The sequence below is a fragment of the Muntiacus reevesi genome, chromosome 2 (assembly GCF_963930625.1).
Source record: "Muntiacus reevesi chromosome 2, mMunRee1.1, whole genome shotgun sequence".
Classification (NCBI taxonomy): Eukaryota; Metazoa; Chordata; class Mammalia; order Artiodactyla; family Cervidae; genus Muntiacus; species Muntiacus reevesi.
This window is the reverse complement of record NC_089250.1, coordinates 204,087,276-204,103,776: the sequence shown is the minus strand read 5'-3', so window position 1 is coordinate 204,103,776 and position 16,501 is coordinate 204,087,276. Positions and strand designations below refer to the sequence as shown.

The window sequence follows — 16,501 nt, the reverse complement described above, 5'->3', positions numbered from 1 at the left end:
CAGCTGGCGCAGTCTGCCCCTTCCCCAGGGCACAGCCTTGGTGGTTATTAATAGTCTGTGCTACGCCTGCCTGCAGCTGGTGCCCAGAACTGGGATAGGCGCTCCAGCCAGGCCCGGCGGGGAGGTGGGAGCCCTGGGCCTCCTTGTTCCCAACGTACCTGTGGCAGCCCCTACGGGTGCAGGAGGAGGCAGGAGCCTTGTTGCTGGGTGACATGGGTAGCCTGGCCCTCAGGGTCCTTGGCTGATCGGCCACCAGTGGAAGGGAGCGGTCACTGGGTGGGTGAGCAAGAGGCTCCTTGAAGAGCTGAGCCCTTCCCCAGCCCTCTCTGCGCCCCCCTGCCCTGACCCCTAGCGAGGGATGGAAGGGGAGATGCAGCCTAGCTTGGAAGCCTGGAGCCTAGATTCAGCGCTCCCCCGGGTGAAACCAGGTCACCACCACGTCTAGCCATGAAGTCAAGTGGGTAAATCACTTGCTTTCTCTGTGCCTCCATTTCCTTGTCAGGAAATAGGGTTAATAGTGGTCTGGGTTAAAGTGTTATTAATAATAGCTGACATTTATGAACCACCTAAAGTACTTTAGACATATTGACTCATTCATACTTCACAACCATTTTAGGAGAAGCTGCTCTTGCTGTTCCCATTATATCCCTCACTGTGCAGGAGACTTGAGACTCAGAGAAGGGGCGATTAAGTGATGTGTCCAGTGGCACGCAGTTCGGGTGTGGCTTACAGAGCTCTGCCTGGCTCCAGAATATTCAGTAGATGTTTGCTGAGCACCTACTATGTGCTTGGAGTTGGAATACATTCACGAACCAGATGAACAGCCCTGTCCTCAAGGACCTTCGTTATCATTTGGAGTCAGACAATGATAAAGGTTAAGTAAGAGATGGAAGTCAGATAGTGGGATGTTCCAAACGAAAAGCAAAGCAGGCAGGCAAGGAAATGCTGGGGGTAGGGAATGAAATTGTAGAATGGCAGGGGACGAGGGGGTCCGGAAAGGCCCTACTGAGAAGGCTGTAAGCCTGTGGAGGAGTGTGGGTCTGTGAGTCTTTTTTCTCTTTAATATTTATTTATTTGGCTGTGCTGGGTCTTAGTTGTAGCACACGGGATCTTTAGTTGCAGCCTGCGGGATCTAGTTCCCTGACCAGGGATCGAACCCCGGGCCCCCTGCATTGGAAGCTTGGAATCTTAGCCACTGGACACCCAGGCAAGTCCTATGGAGACTGGATCTTGTAGGGAAGGAGTCGTCCTGGCCGAGGCTTGTGCTTGGTGTGCTCAGGGAACTGTAAGGAGATCGACATGGCTTGAAGTGGAAGGTAAGGGACAAGGGCCAGAGGGGAGGGTGGAGGTAAGGGGTAGGAGGCAGTGGACAGGGCCTCAGAGGCCTCAGTGAAGACCTGCCTTTCGCTCCGAGGAAGATGCACGCCAGTCTCTGGACCTGAGCAAACCTTTCCTGAAGCCAGCCTGTGCGCCAGGCCCCCAGAGGCCAAGAAACAGCAGGAACCCGCCCTGCTGCACTCAGAGACCCCTCCGGGCCAGCAGCATCCCACCACTGTCCTCGTAGGGGCCAAGAGAGGAAGGAGTGGGGAGCACTTCAGGCCCGGTGCTGCAGCTCTCAGATGCCGTGGCCCCAGGTGAGGTGTGAGGGCAGTCTGTCCAGGAACACGGCCAGCCAAGTTAGTTTCTGCCCGTTCCTTCTGTCTGGCCATGCCCTGTCAGCTGTGTGTGAATGATGGAAGAATGAACAGAATCCTCTGTGAATCCCAGATACCGACACTTGAGTAAAGACCTTTGCCCCAGTTCTCTTTTCTTTTTTTACCTGTAAAAGTGGGGCTAATATTCCCTTTCTGCTCAGGGCTTCAGGGGGCTGATATTAACAGCAAAGCATAGAGGATACTTGATGCCATTCACAGCACTTTACACATCTTCATCACTGAATCTTCACTATGACACTGCAAGTCAGGGACTAGTCTCATCCCTTTTTTGTAGCTGAGGGATCTGAGGCACAGAGAGGCTAAGCACCTTGCCCAAGGTCACACAGCGGGTCGAGAAGTTGTGCTTTTGGCCACTAACCCCTCTTAACTGCAGGTCCCACAGCACTTCCTGGAGACACGTAGGATCAGGGCTAGCAGGTACTCGAGCTCTCAGGGTGGGATGATCTGATCTGCCTTAGGACTGTGGGCCTCCAATTCGAGAGAGCAAGATGCCTTCTTGCTATGTTGCGGGGCCCATCAGATGAGGAGCTATCCTGGGGCGGGGATCTGTACAGCCTCTACAGGGCCTGACCAGGATGAGGCTCTCTCCTGTCCTCTATCCAGTCCCCATCCCTGCCCCTCAGGGTCATCCCAGCACGCAGAGGCAGCTGGAACATTTTCTGCCTCTCCCAGGACTGGCTAAGGCCACAAGGAAGGGAGTCACAGTGGCTGGACCCACTCATCATAGACCCCGCAGCAGGTGGCAGAAGTCATAAGCAAATACTTAAGTAGCAGGCACCACTAAAAGTGCTCGATCATGTAAATCTCCCCACACTAGGAAGGAGCTAGGACTATTCCCATTCTTCATCAGAAGAAACAGGATGGAGGAAACTGCCTCATCCAAGGTCACACGGCTGGAGAGGGGTAGAGACAGGTCTGATGTTAGTTTCACACGAACCTTTGGGAGTTCATGGGGCTGGGCTCAAATCCCCACACTGGGTTAATGAGGTGCTGTTCTCAGTGCTATGGGAGAGGGGATGTCCAGAGACCGGTGTGGGACACGTGACACTGAAAAATGCTTCCCTGAACCCTGATATTACATGGCTCCCCGAATGGGGGCTGCACTGGGAGTCTAGACCTATCCTCTCTCAGGCTGTGGCCAAGGTATATGGTGGGGGGAGAGGAGGATGGGGAGAAGGAGAGGAGAGGAGAGGTGCTCTTAGGGCCCCACCAGGCTTTATGCCACAGCTTTGTGAGGCCGGAGGGGGGACCAAGGGAGTCGGGGAGGGAGGGGGAAGCCTGGAGCAGAACAGATCTGTTGGAGATGCTGGTCTGGCTCTGGCCAGAGGCCCACCTGCCTGGACAGGAAGTCTGGGGACACAAGTCTGGCAGGTATCTCACCTGGAAAGCCGCTCTGGGCAGGAAGAGGACCTCAGCTACAGCTAACATAGATCTCACCCCTCAAGCTTGACTCTCACCCTACCCCCACCCGTAGCAGGGGCATGTCCTTAAGCACCACACAGAACTGCTTCTCAAACACCCACCTCCCCTTTCCTGAGGAGAGTACCAAAACCCCTGTGGCTTCCCCAGTAGGAAAATCAAGAATAGTCTCTGAGCACAATTAGCTCCTATTGGAAAGGGCATTGGCAAGTGGATGAGGAACCTTGGCAGTAATGCCACCTGCCAGATCCTGTCCAAGGCACTTCTCACGCTTTAGCTCACTTAATCCCCCTGCTGACCCTGAGATAGATATTATCCTTGTTTTCCACATAAGTAAGATGAAGCTCAGAGAGGTTAAGTGACTTGCCCAAGGTCACACAGCGGCGACTCAAACCCCAGAAGTCCAGAGCTCAACTACAGATCTCCGCTGATTCCTTTGGCCTCGGGATGCTGTTGACCTTCACCCAGGAAGACGGCACACCCCCTCCCAGGGACATGCCCTATGCCTGGGGCCCACTGCTGACTCCTGACCCCTGTGCAGCTGATCTGTGATACTAAGTAGTATCACCCCTTGGTTTCCTCAATATTTAGGGTTGGTTAATATTTTTGCATGACTTTGGCATCAAGGCCCCCCACCTCTCCTGCCTGACCAAAACTTAGAGCACTTTGGATTCAGTCCTAGAGAGTTAGAACAAGGAGGACGATTACAGCTGACAGAACCTCTAGTCCAATTCCTCCCTGACATGTGGGGAAACTAGGCCCGGAGGGCGGTCCTCCCCCACGAGGCCTCAGCAAGACCTTGGTCTAGAACCTGGGACTTTTGCTCCTGGGGCGAGTGGGACAGTTAAAACAAGATTTTGCTGGCTGAATCCTTCTACAAGAGAGGGAGGGGCATAAGATGGGGCCCAGAGTGTAAAGTGAGACCAGGGTGGAGATGCTTCTGGCTGATGAAGGAATTCAGGCTCACTGCATCACCTGGCCTTAAAGACCTTGGAGAGTTGCTGCTCTGGGGTTGTTCTGACCTGGCCATGGGGGAAGCAGGGAAGACCTGAGTGCACAGATCTACAGAGACAAAGGTCACCCCCTGAGCAAACATTTTCTGGCCTCTACCTTAGGCCTGCAAAGCTAGATGCTACATGAGGGACCAGCAGGTCATGTAAATGAGTGAACAGGCCAGGTGGGGCCTGGGGCCAGCTAGAAGATGACAGCTGATCTAAAGGAGGTCATCATTCTTCGGCTCTGGTCTGGGCTTGTCACAGCATTCAATTTTTCAAGAGGACCCCCAAATCAATATTTGTATGTGACACTGCATGTTTGTTTAGCATTGGCAACAAACAGGAGAAAAACACTGTTTGGATCAACAAAATGTGTCGAGAAGTTGTGTTTGACAACATGTGCTGTACAATATGCTGGGCTCTGGGTTAGGCAAAGCCGACGCTGCGGGGAGTGGGGTACAGATCTGGTCCTGTCTCCTGGAGCTTGGAGTCTCGAGGTGGAGATACAGTCTCACAGCCACCAACCATCACCCAGCCCAACTCTACTCTCCCTTCTATGCCAGCCCAGGTCAGAGCAAAAGGGGAGGGTGGAGACAGAGAACTGCCCGTGAGCCATCCTGCAGTGGGGCTTTTCAGGTCGAGGGAACAACACATGGTGGAAGGAAGGAGCTGGGGGACACAGAGATGAGCCCGAAGTAGAGGATGGAGAGTGAGGAATGGGAGGTGATGCTTCGGGGGTGGTTTCAGGTCACACTGCGAAGGGCTCTGATGGCGCTCATTCCAGACTCAATGGGGAGCCATCGCAGGTGAGCCTGGAGGGGAGAGCTTACTCTCTGTCTCCCTCTGGCCTCTTGGTGGTTTTCCCTAGTCACAGTGACTCAAATCTCCACTCATTTAGCCGCCGACTCCACTCCTTTGTCGGTGGGTTGTCTGACAAGGCCCCGGGCTCTTGGGAACCCAGTGGGGGAAGAGGAGCTCCTTTAGAGATGGAGAGGGCACACCTGGATACTTCTGCGGGCCCAGGTGTGATCCACATCCACCCCGCCGGCTGCAGAGTGAGTAGCTCGCTGTCGTTCTCTCTGGGAGATGCCACATGCTTGCCCAAGGTCACCCAGTCTTCAGGGCAGTTGGCTCCCCCAGAGCTTGAGCTGAGGCGGGGGGCTGTCTCAACTGCCCTTGAATTTGAAGGCAGGGCTGCCAGGGGTCTGACCTGGAGCCCCCAAGCCTCTTCTCCTGCTGGCCACATCCTACCCCTTAAGCCAACACCAACAGCACGGAGGGGTGGGGGCACTTGGTACTGGGAAGCGGGGAGAAGAGGAATCTGCTACCCAGGCTCAGGTGCTTCCTTCAGGTGTGGGATCAGAACTGACCAGACCCACCTCAACTGGTCCAACCAAGTACGGGCAAATGGAGAACAGCCCAGAGATGTGATGAACCGGAAAGATCAGGAAAGGGGATGAAGTGGGAAAAAGGACCTTGACTGGAGTACCTGGTACCTCACAGACACTAGTTAAAGGTTTGTTGAATGAACCAGTGAACAAAGAAACTCCCGGTGGGGCTACCTATACCTTCTTCAGCATCAGTGCTCGCCTGCAGAGGGCTGAGAGAGGAGGCTGGCGGAAACCCCAGCGGCTCCGTGTTCCCTCGCACGGCCCCATCCCTTCTCAGGACCTCTGATCCAGAAGTCCAGGATAAAACATCCCCTGGGCCTCTCATCCTCCCATGAGCTGCAGGGGCTGGGGTTCAGGACCTCACTGATGACCGGGCGGGGATACTGCTTTGTACACCACCTGTAAAGCTGAAGCCGGAATCTAGAACGGCTCCTTGGTTGTCCAGGACATGCTGACCCCACCTGAGGTTTGGCCCTCGGTGTCCCAGAGGTCGGGAGGACAAGGGAGAGCCTTGGCTTTGCTGCCCCTGGGGCAAATGGGGACAGAAAGGCGCCCTGACCTGAAATGGCTCCTTGATCCAGACTTCCTCCCCTCCCAAGAAACCAGAGCCTCACTTTAGAAAGGGCTTGTCCCCCCACTTGTCCTGCAGGGAGCACAAAGTATGGCCTCGGTGAAGACCCCCACGCCCCCTGTAGTTGGGCGGGGGCAATGGGATTACAGAGAAAAGAAGGGGATCCCACTCATTCTCTCAAACACACCCCTTCCTTGACTTTCACAGACAAAGACACACACCCAAAGCCCCAGCCATCACCCCAGGGCCACCCACTGCAGGCCCCCTCACCTGTGGACACCCCAAATCTTCTCTTCCCAGGGGAGGACTTCACTTGAGAACTCAGCCTGGCCTTGGGGGGAGGGGTGTATATCCTCCAAGGACCAAGGGTCCCAACAGCTCCAGGCTGGCGATTTTGGGGGTGGACGCCCCACCCTCTTCTCCCTTCTTCGCGGCCGAAGGGTCTCTGCCACCACTCCCCCGCGGTCTGGGGAGCTGTGCCCGAACCCCAGGGCTAGGGTGGGGGGTGGGGGAAGGGAGAGGAGGAGGGGGCGGCTCCTCCAAGCGAGACACAAAGAGACGTCCTTCAGCCTCGGCTCCATGGCGACGCTGGGGAGGGGGCCGTGCGCACCCCATACTTCTTTCCCCACCTGCAGGGCTAGGGACCTCGGCGGCCACTCACCTGCTGCCCCTTACCTGGGCCCGGCTTACCTGAGCTGGGGCCGCGGGGACGCCGCGGCAGGGGGCCTGGGCGCCGTCTCGGTTTCCGTCGTTAGCCCGGCCCGGGGGGCTCAGGGCGCCACGATCATGGGCCGGGATGAGAAGGGGGCCGCGAGGGGCTCAGTGGCCCCGGTCCTGGAGCTTTCAGTGGGGGTCCCCGAAGCCTCTTGCTGGTGAGGGATAGCTCTTGCTGTCCTCCGGTCCCTAGATTTGGGGTTTCTGTGCGCCGGAATCGGGGGATCTAAGACCCCTGATCTAGGGGCGTTCTGAGCTGGATTTTCGTGTCTTGAGGTGTGGAGTTGTAATGGCCAGGATCTTGAGAAGGGGTCCCCACAATCCCGGACAGGGGGTCACTGCGTTCTAGGTCTTGTGGGGGCCCAGACTGAAGAGGGGGAGTCCGCGGAACCGCAGGGAGGTCGCTGTCTTCTGAATACGGAGGTAGTCTCCGCTTTCCCCGGCTGGGGAGTCGATCTCTGTTGGATCTGGGGGGCCACTCGCTTTCCTAAAGGTCTCTGGGTCCTGGATGTGGTGGGGGGGGGGTCCCCGCGTTCCCCGGCTGCGGGGGCTTGCTGAGTCCCGGCCACCAGCAGGAGCTGGGAGGAAGCCCCTCAGCCGCTGGGGGGCTCCGTCGCCGCCGCTACGAGCAGCCCGGCCCTGCGGTGCCGGACCCCGGCCTGGTCCGGGCTCCGGCTGCGGTTCCGGCTCGCGCTCCGCCTGGTGCTCGGGCCCCGGCCCCGGCGCCCGCCCGGGCAGCGCTCCATCGCGGCATCGCGGCTCCGCCCTCCGGCCTGCGCGCACCTGCCCGCTTAGCCCGCGGCTCCGCCCTCCGGCTCGCGCGCCACCGCCCGCCCCTTTGTCCGCCCCACTTGGCGCGCGCCCTCGCGCACGCGCGCTAACCCCGACGCGCGCTCGCCCTCCCGCCGCGCCCTCCTGCCGCGCGCCGCGGGGCGCAGATTTTCCCCGCGCGGAGGGAGTGGCGCGCGGCGCCCCCACCCCGCCTTCCGGCCGCGCTGGGTCCTAGCGCCCGTGGGCTGCTGCTCTCTCCTCCCGTCCCTGTCTTTTCTAGGTCAGAGCCCACAAGGGGGCGAGAATGAGGTTAGAGAGGACTCGGGGGAGTCTGAGAGGGTCACCTGGTCCAGCCTCCAGGCCCCTGCGGGACCAGACTGTCTCAGACTGTCCCAGTCTGTTCTTGTGCGGCGGAGCCTATGTCTTTTTCAAGGAGGGAAACATCTAAGCTCTGCAATCCGATATAAATTCATCAATCCGTCCATCCGTTCATCCGTCCGTCCATCCATCCATCCATCCATCCATCCGAGTAGGACCTCAGAGAACTAACTCAGGAAAGCCTACTTAGGAAAGAGGTTATAAACTGGGGCTTTCAGGGTCAAGTCAGCCCAGGTTGCCTTTTCGACCCCTATTGTAAACAAGCAGTAGCCCGTCATGAGATGCAGCTGGGATTCACAGAGTTCACCAGATAGAAGGGAGGGAAGGGGATTCGAGGCAGCAGCACGTGCAAAGGCACTACCCAGGTATGAAGGACCACTGTCTGTTTGGTAACTGGAAACTGATGACCTGGAAGGAAGTGGGGTGGGTGAGGATGGAGATGAGATGGGAACAGCTCACCCTCCCAGGCTCTGTTTTCCTTTCTATCTCAGCCTCATCCATGCAGCCTCACCCACACCGTTTCCCTAAGGAGAAAACCCCCAACACGCCCCGCACCTTTCCTATTTGTCCACCCAGCACACTCTTTCCAACATACCTCTCCACTCTTCTGGACGCTTGAGTTTGTCTGTCTGTTTCTGGCTGTGCCACACAGCTTGTGGGATCTTAGTTCCTTGACCAGGGATTGAACCCTCCTAATCACTAGTCTGCCTGGGAATTCCCCATTTCTAGAAGTTTGAGAGCCATTGATTGCAAACTGGCTAGGGTCAGGTGTAACAACATAGGGAATGGTGGGGATGAAGCAAACTGAAGCATCATGGGCCCTGTGTGGACAGATGATTTTTCAAGCAGGGAATCCATATTCTAAAATACAATTTTGGCCATGCCACGCAACTTGTGGGATTTTAATTTCCCAATCAGGGATTGAGCCCAGGCCCTCAGCAGTGGGAGTATGGAGTCCTAACCACTAGACCACCAGGGAATTCCCCAATTGTCCAACTTTTAAATGTTTGAAACGAATTCCCCAAATTCAGAAATACTGAATGGGCCAAATGAAACGGTGTTTTAGTTGGTAAGTCATGTCTGACTCTTTGTGACCCCATGGATTGTAGCCCACAGGGCTACTCTGTCCGTGGGATTTCCCAGGCAAGAATACTGGAGTGGATCGTCATTTCCATCTCCAAGGAACCTTCCCGACCCAGGGATCGAACTCTGGGCTCCTGCATTGGCAGGTGGGTTCTTTACCACTGAGCCACCAAACATTCTTTGGGACCAAATCTGGCCCAGGGCCATCAAACCTCTTCCGGGAAGATTATTGCCTTACTTCCTACCTTGTCTCCCTCCAGCCTCTATCAAAACTTTTAAAAAAGAATCCAAGTCTATGTGACCATCAGCTCCGTAAAGTACAAAGTAGATTGGGTTAGTCCCCTACATAAAATTGCCAATAACTTCCTGTTACTTCTGAAAATACTTTCGAATGGTGATGCTGGAGAAGATGCTTGAGAGTCCCTTGGATGTGGAGGAGGTCAAACCAGTCAACCCTAAAGGAAATCAACCTTGAATAATCTTTGGAAGAACTGCTGCTGAAACTGAAGCTCCAATACCTCGGCAAAGAGACAATTCATTGGAAAAGACCCTGATGCTGGGAAAGATTAAGGGCAAAAAGAGAAGGGGGCAGTATAGAACAAGATGATTAGAGGGTGTCACAGACTCAATGGACATGAGTTTGAGCAAACTCTGGGAGATAGTGAAGGACAGAGAAGCCTGGTGTGCTGCAGTCCATGGGGCAGCAAAGAGTCAGACACGACTTAGCAATTGTACAACCACCACCTCCGAAAAAATCTAACCTTATCCTGACATTCAAAACCCTTAGCCTTTTGGGTCTCCTACTTTTGCCTCTTCTCCATTCGGCCTTGACCTCAGCTGGTGTTCCTAGAACGTCGTAAAACCCCTCTCTTTTTTTCTGTCTCCTCTGTCTAGAACATCTTCTCTTCCTTGTACTTCAAACAGCTTTCCTCCAGGCTACCTCCTCTGTGGGGACTTCCCTGGTGGTCCAGTGGTTAGGACTTCGTGCTCCCACTGCAGGGGCACTGATTCGATCCCCGGTCAGGGAACTAATGTGATCACACATGTTGTGTGGTTGGGGGGCATGGGGATTGAAGATACCTCCTCTATGTCTGTCTGCCTTTCCTTTCTCCTCCCTGTCCTGCCAGTGTTTCAGATTTCATCCTGTGTTCTAATCCTCTCCACCTGAGGCCTTATTGCCAAAATAAATGAATGGAGGGGTTTGAGTTACTGGGCAGCTCATAGAGGGAGACTAGAGAGGGAGGAAGGGGGAAGGGAATATCTTCCTGAGTCTAACACCTGAGCCCCAGAACATTAGCTTTTAGAGAGTATTTCCTCTCTTTGCAGATGAGGAAACTGAGGCCCAGAGAAGGGCAGAGGTGGAATTGAAATGTTCCCAGCCATAGTTATCAAGGGTAGTGCTGTTCAAGGCCACTTTCAGCAGAAGCCTTCCCTGATCTTCAACTGGGGTTTTGATTTCTACTACTGTGATTAGTGGGCTTTCTGGGTGGTGCCAGTGGTAAAGAACCCACCTGCCAATGCAGGAGACATAAGAGACATAGGTCCGATCCCTGGGTCAGGAAGATCCCCTGAAGGAAATGGCAACCTGCTCCAGTGTTCTTTCCTGGAAAATTCTATGGGCAGAGGAGTCTAGACTGGCAGGCTACAGTCCTTGGGGTTGCAAAGAATTAGACGCGACTGAGTGCTGTGATTAGTAAGTTTGCCAACATGCACTGTGGGTAATCAGCTTCCCCACCCCCCAGCTCTGCAGGGTTGGAAGTCCTGGTCCCCAAAGGGGGCAAACTCTCACCAGGAGACACAGCATGGGTCTCATTAAAACTTAAGCAGCTATGGTTGCTGCCAGGACACTCTGGAAACTCTGTGTTCTGGGACCAGCAGGTGAGAAGAGAAGTCACTGTTCTGGTGGTCGACACCGACCCTGATTGTTTATTAGAAGTTACTAGAAGTACCCTGGTCAATTATTAAAATTGGTAATTCTAGTACCAATTAGGTAAAAGCAGGGCTGCTTTTACAAAGTGGGAGGAGGAAGATATACACGTGGAACCCAGTGAGCCGTCAGAGTGATCTATTGGTTATGATAACCAAGAGTTTGGCTTTTAAAAAATTTTTTTGTAAAAAAAAAATTTTTTTGTGATTTTTATTTTTGGTTGTGCTGGGTGGCTGCACGCGAGCTTTCTCTAACTGTGGTGCATGGGCTTCTCATTGCGGTGGCTTCTCTTGTTGCTGAACATGGGCTCTAGGGCACACAGGCTTGGTAGATGCAGCTAGCGGACTCCAGAGTATGGGCTCAGTAGTTGTGGCACACGGGCTTAGTTGCCCCGTGACATGTGAGATCTTCCCAGACCAGGGATCAAACCTGTGTCCACTGCATTGCAGTGTGGATGCTTAACCACTGGACCACCAGAGAAGCCCCTAACCTGCCTGGGCTTCCCAGGTGGCGCTGGTGGTAAAGAACCCACTTGCCAATGCAGGAGATGTAAGAGACCCGGGTTCGATCCCTAGGTAGGGAAGATCCCCTGGAAGAGGGCATGGCAACCCACTCCAACATTCTTGCCTGGAGAATCCCATGGACAGAGGAAGCCTGGTGGGCTACAGTCCATAGAGTCGGACATGACGGAAGCGATTTTGCGTGCAACCCAGAGTTGAGACCCTTCAGGACTAAAGGTCACACCACCAGGTAACGTACCAAGATCTTCCCAGGTGACAGCTGAGTGTTCGGATAATTGAGAATGGATGGTGGTGGGGGAGATGAGTACCACTTACGTCCTCAGGTCAAGGGCAGCAGAGGGGAGGGGAGCTGTAGTTCGTTCCACTATTCTCCCTCTTGAAAGTTTCTGCTTGGAAAGAGAGGCTCATGGCACCCACGGAAGAGCCCTGTGGCACAAGGGGTGGGATGGGGCAGTTCTGGAAATGCACCACCCAGAGCTCTGACTGCGGGCTGTTGACTCTGGGGGCAGTGGTCGTGGGGTCTGCAGAGTTCACACAGGAGGTGCCTTTGATCCCCTCTAGCCCATCCCAGCCAATGACTGAGTGCGGCAGGGACTCTAAAACATCTAATTCCTGGGAGACACAAGGCTTCTCTGATGGGCGACTTGAGATCAAGGACTCTCCACTGGCTTTGTGGGAACTTCCTTAACCTTGCCCTGCAGTTGAAGACTCTTCCTATCCCCTATTCCTTCCTTCTTTCTCTTTGCTAAATAGCTGTCTTGCAGTCTGATGGTTCTCCCAGCCTCTTCTGGCTCCTTCTGTATGTTCCTTCTCAAGCATTCCACACACACACACCCCCATATTGTAAATCCCTTGCACATCTGACCCCATCTTGGCTCACTTCTTGGAAGGCCGAACCAATGCAGTGTATCTGAAGAGAAGAACTAGAGCATCTGTTTGAATGCTGCAAACATTTTTTGACATTCAGAGACAACCCACCCTGGCCGGCTCACAGTTTTGTATCCCCAGCAAATGCTGCCTTTGCAAGAGAGGGTCTTGATGGCTGTGGTTTTCATTTATTTATTTTATTTTTGGCTGCACTGGGTCTTTGTTGTTGCGCTCAGGCTTTCTTTAGTTGAGGTGAGTGGGGGCTACTCTTCATTGCTGCGAGAGGGCTTCTCATTGCGGTATCTTCTTTTATGGAGCACAGGCTCTAGGGCATGAAGGTTTAGTGGCTCTGAAGCGTGTGAGATCTTCCGGGACCCAGGATCAAACCAGTGTCCCCTGCATTTTGAGATGGATTCTTCACCACAGGATCACCAGGAAGTCTGATGGGGGTGATTTGAACACAAAGTAAAGTTTGACTGTGACCTCCATAGCGACATAGAAAAAACACTGGAAAACAGAGATCTCCATTTAGATTTCCTTGCCCATATCCCTCTCCAGGGCTGACATGTCCTCATTCTCCCAGGTGGGCACTTGCTGATCTCCTTGCAGGGAGGCAAGTGAGACCAGGAGCTTTGGGACTTCTGATGATTTATGCACTTTCCCATTGGCTGCATTTTAACGATGTGTCAGAAGTTCCTGTTACCATTGCGGGAAACAGAGAAATCGAAATAGAATCCTGGTCTTCTAGAAGAAGGAGGGTCTTTGTGGCTCAGATCATAAAGAATCTGCCTGCAGTGTGGGACACGATATTGTGTTTCAAACTGTATGAGTTTGGATAACTTTATGAGCTGTACTGAAAGGGCTCTGTTGGGACGCTGTCTTGGCCATATCGATCATCTCCATCAGTGGAACAATCATGGCCCTTGTAGTCTGTGTTCTGTGGTGTTCCTTATTGCATCTGGCCCCAGTCATGATAGGGAGAGGACATTCCTGGCTTGTTGATCTGCATTACGACCGGCTTGTGCAGAGACAACCTCCTCTCCTGGATGGCCACCATCAAGTCCAGGACCTTGCTGGTGGCAACTGGCTCATGCAGCGTGATCAGGGACCCTGTGGCATTAGTGGCTGAGTAGCTCAGAGCTGATCAGGCTTAGGATGCTGAAGACAATGGCATTTTAGGCAAAGGTCCAGAAGCCTCTGGGGCTTCCTTGGTGACTCAGTGGTAAAGCATCGGCTGCCAACGCAGGAGACACAGATTCAATCCCTGGGTCGGAGAGATCCCCTGAAGAAGCAAATGGCAACCAGTGTTCCAGTATTCTTGCCTTGGAAGTCCCACAGAGAGAGGAGCCTGGCCGGCTGTAGTCCATGGGGTCTCACAGAGTTGGACACGACTTAGCAACTGAGCATGTGCGTACCGAAGTTGCTCACAGCCAGGAATGGGAACATTCTGGGCCACTGGGAGACACAAGTCAATTTGTAGCTGATAAGGAAAACCATGAATCCACCAGAAGCCACGATGGATCAGAGAGAAGGCGGCGAGGCAGTGCAGGACATACGGCAGCTGGAGGCCATGAATCTTTGAATCCCTCATCACCTTTTTGGAGAATACATTCTGAAGTGAGAACATGGTGTTCAGTAACAGTCCTGACGGGCTCCGCACATCCCTGGTGGAAATACAACTCTGTGATGGTGGCCAGCAGGAGGCCGAGGATGATGGGAAGCACAGAGAGGAGAGAACTCGCTTTTTATGACATCGCCGAGCTGCTGAGTTGTACTTGGAGCTGCTTTGAAGGGAATTCTGTCCCTTGCAGCTGAAAGCATGCCAGAGGATTTGAGAAGACATCTGTGGTTGCCCCTTAGGGATGGAATCCAGGAAATGGGACTGGGGCCGGGGCAAATCACGGAAATTCACATTTTTCTGTCATATTTTAGTCTTTCTTTGTTCAAAACATCTGACACAAATACAATAAAATGTTACCATTGATTCTAGTTATGGATAGGCACGAGGTTACCCTTTTCTCTGTTTTCCTTTTCTTTTTTTTCAAAATAAAAATTACTAACTGGGAATGCTTTTAAATGGGATCTGGATAAAAGAGAGGAAAGGGACTTCCCTGGGGGTTCAGTGGCTGGGACTCTGAGCTCCCAATGCTGGGGGCCTGGGTTCAATCCCTGGTCAGGAAACTAGATCCCCCATGCTGCAACTAAAGATCCCACACTCTGCAGCTAAGACCTGGTGCAGCCAAATAAATGTTTTGTTTTTTGTTTTTTTTTAAGAGAGAGAGAAAAAGAGAGAGAGGGAAAAAAGAACCTTTTCACTAGGGGATTCTGTTTTCTAAAGTCAGGTCTAAGAGCTATCTGAAATGATCTAATCTCTTGCTCTCTGAAGGCAGAAGAGAGTGACAGAGAATGAGATGGTTGGATGGCATCACCAACTCAATAGACATGAACTTGGGCAGGAGATGGTGAGGGACAGAGAAGCCTGGTGTACTACAGTCCATGGAGGTAGTGAAGAGTCACAAACAACTTGGCAATTGAATAACAACAACAACTCGATCTCTGAGGCTCATGGGAATGGGTAGTATTGAGATGGCTAAGAAGTTCGTTCGGGTTACAGAAAAGCTCGAATGAACATCTTGGACAACCCAATACATTTGGCTCCTGGGCCCCTGATACCTGTCCCTACTGCTCACAGGAGATCAGGACACTCAGGCCCCTCAGAGCTGGATGTGGCTGCTTCCCTGGAGGTTGTGACCTGAGGATCTGATAGGTCTTTGCCCCTCCCCTGTCACACTTACTGCATGGGGACCAAGGAGCATCCTCGGAGCAGAGGCTACTCAGAGCCCTTTCAATCCCTGCTCCTGCCTCAGGAGTAGACATTCTGAAGGAAGCCAGTGCGGTCTGGTACACACCCCTGGGGGACTGGCTTTGATGATGTCCTAGTTTGGGTTTCCTAGAAACAGACCCTGAGCCAGGAATTTGAGATCAGTTTTTTTTTTTTGCAGGTGATCCCAGGTAGAGGGGTAGAGAAAAGAGACAGGAAGGCAGTGACAAATTACCACTGTGAGCAATTAGAGGTGAACCCACTGGAGAGTTCTCAGAGATAGTGTAGAACATGCATGGACATACTCTGAACATGTACGATATCCCAGCACGTGTCAGTCATTGGTGCGAGCTGCTGGGTGGGGGGGTGCAGACTCTGCTGCAGACGTGGGCAGAGCAAACTGGAACAGAGAAGGTGCTCAGGAAGAGAGGTGAAGATGTGTGCGAGTAGAAATGGGGAGGGGGCCCAAGGAGATATGGGGTTTCCCAGGTGGCATGGTGGTAAAATCTGCCTGCCAATGCAGGAGACCTGGGTTTGATCCCTGGGTCAGGAAGATCCCTTGGAGAAGGAAATGGCAACCCACTCCAGTATTCTTGCCTGGAAAATCCCATAGACAGAGAAGTTTGTCAGGCTACATTCCATGGGGTCACAAAGACTCAGACGTGACTAAGCATGAGCATGCGTGCATTCCAAGGAGATACGGGCAGAGAAGGGACAATGTTTGCCACAAATAACCAGCGTTTAGAACAAGGCCCTGAGACTGGCTTGAAGCCCACCTATTCCAACTGGAGTGGAATTCTGGTACCCAGTATCATCTGTCCCTCATTTTTAGCAATAGGACCCCAATTTTCCTTTGGGGATGCACATTCCTTGACATACCTTTCCCTACTCACTAGGGGTTCTGAAGGTGGGGCTTACCTCTTCGGCTCTAGGGGTGGGCTTGTGACCCTAGCACCCATCAAGTAGCATATGCCAGCCCCCTGGCCCCAGTGATTGTTTCTGAGATGGGTCTGTGACCCACACCAGGCTGATGTGCCAGAATCCACTATTGCACTGAAAGAGGGTGGGATGTCAGCCTGGAGTTGCTCCCACCAAGAAGAACCTCCCAGAGGAAGAAGCCAAGGTAGCAGAAAGCAGTCAAGAGATGAAGAGTGTCAGAAGCTGCATGCCATCATTTGAGCTCCTGGATCCAGCCATGCCTGAAGTCTCTGGACTTTTCAGTCTTGTAACCTGATAAAGTCCCTTTCATGCTGAAGTCAGTTGGCATTGGGTCTCTGTCACTTACACCCCCAAGCTCTTTACAGTGCATGTAAATGGGGGTTTCTAAA

General features: G+C 53.4%; 1 protein-coding gene across 2 annotated transcripts in view; it reads right to left on the bottom strand.

The window, feature by feature from the left end:
• The window catches only part of SBK1 (SH3 domain binding kinase 1), a 53,665-nt gene that overhangs the window by 18,829 nt on the left and 18,335 nt on the right, over positions 1–16,501 (bottom strand). The window contains exon 1 of one of the 2 annotated variants that reach the window (XM_065924551.1): positions 6,782–7,583. The exons of the other annotated variant lie outside the window; for it this stretch is intronic. The gene's annotated coding sequence lies outside the window, so the exon portion shown is untranslated. Of the gene's footprint in view, positions 1–6,781; positions 7,584–16,501 lie in introns of those variants that run through there. 2 annotated transcript variants of the gene reach the window in all.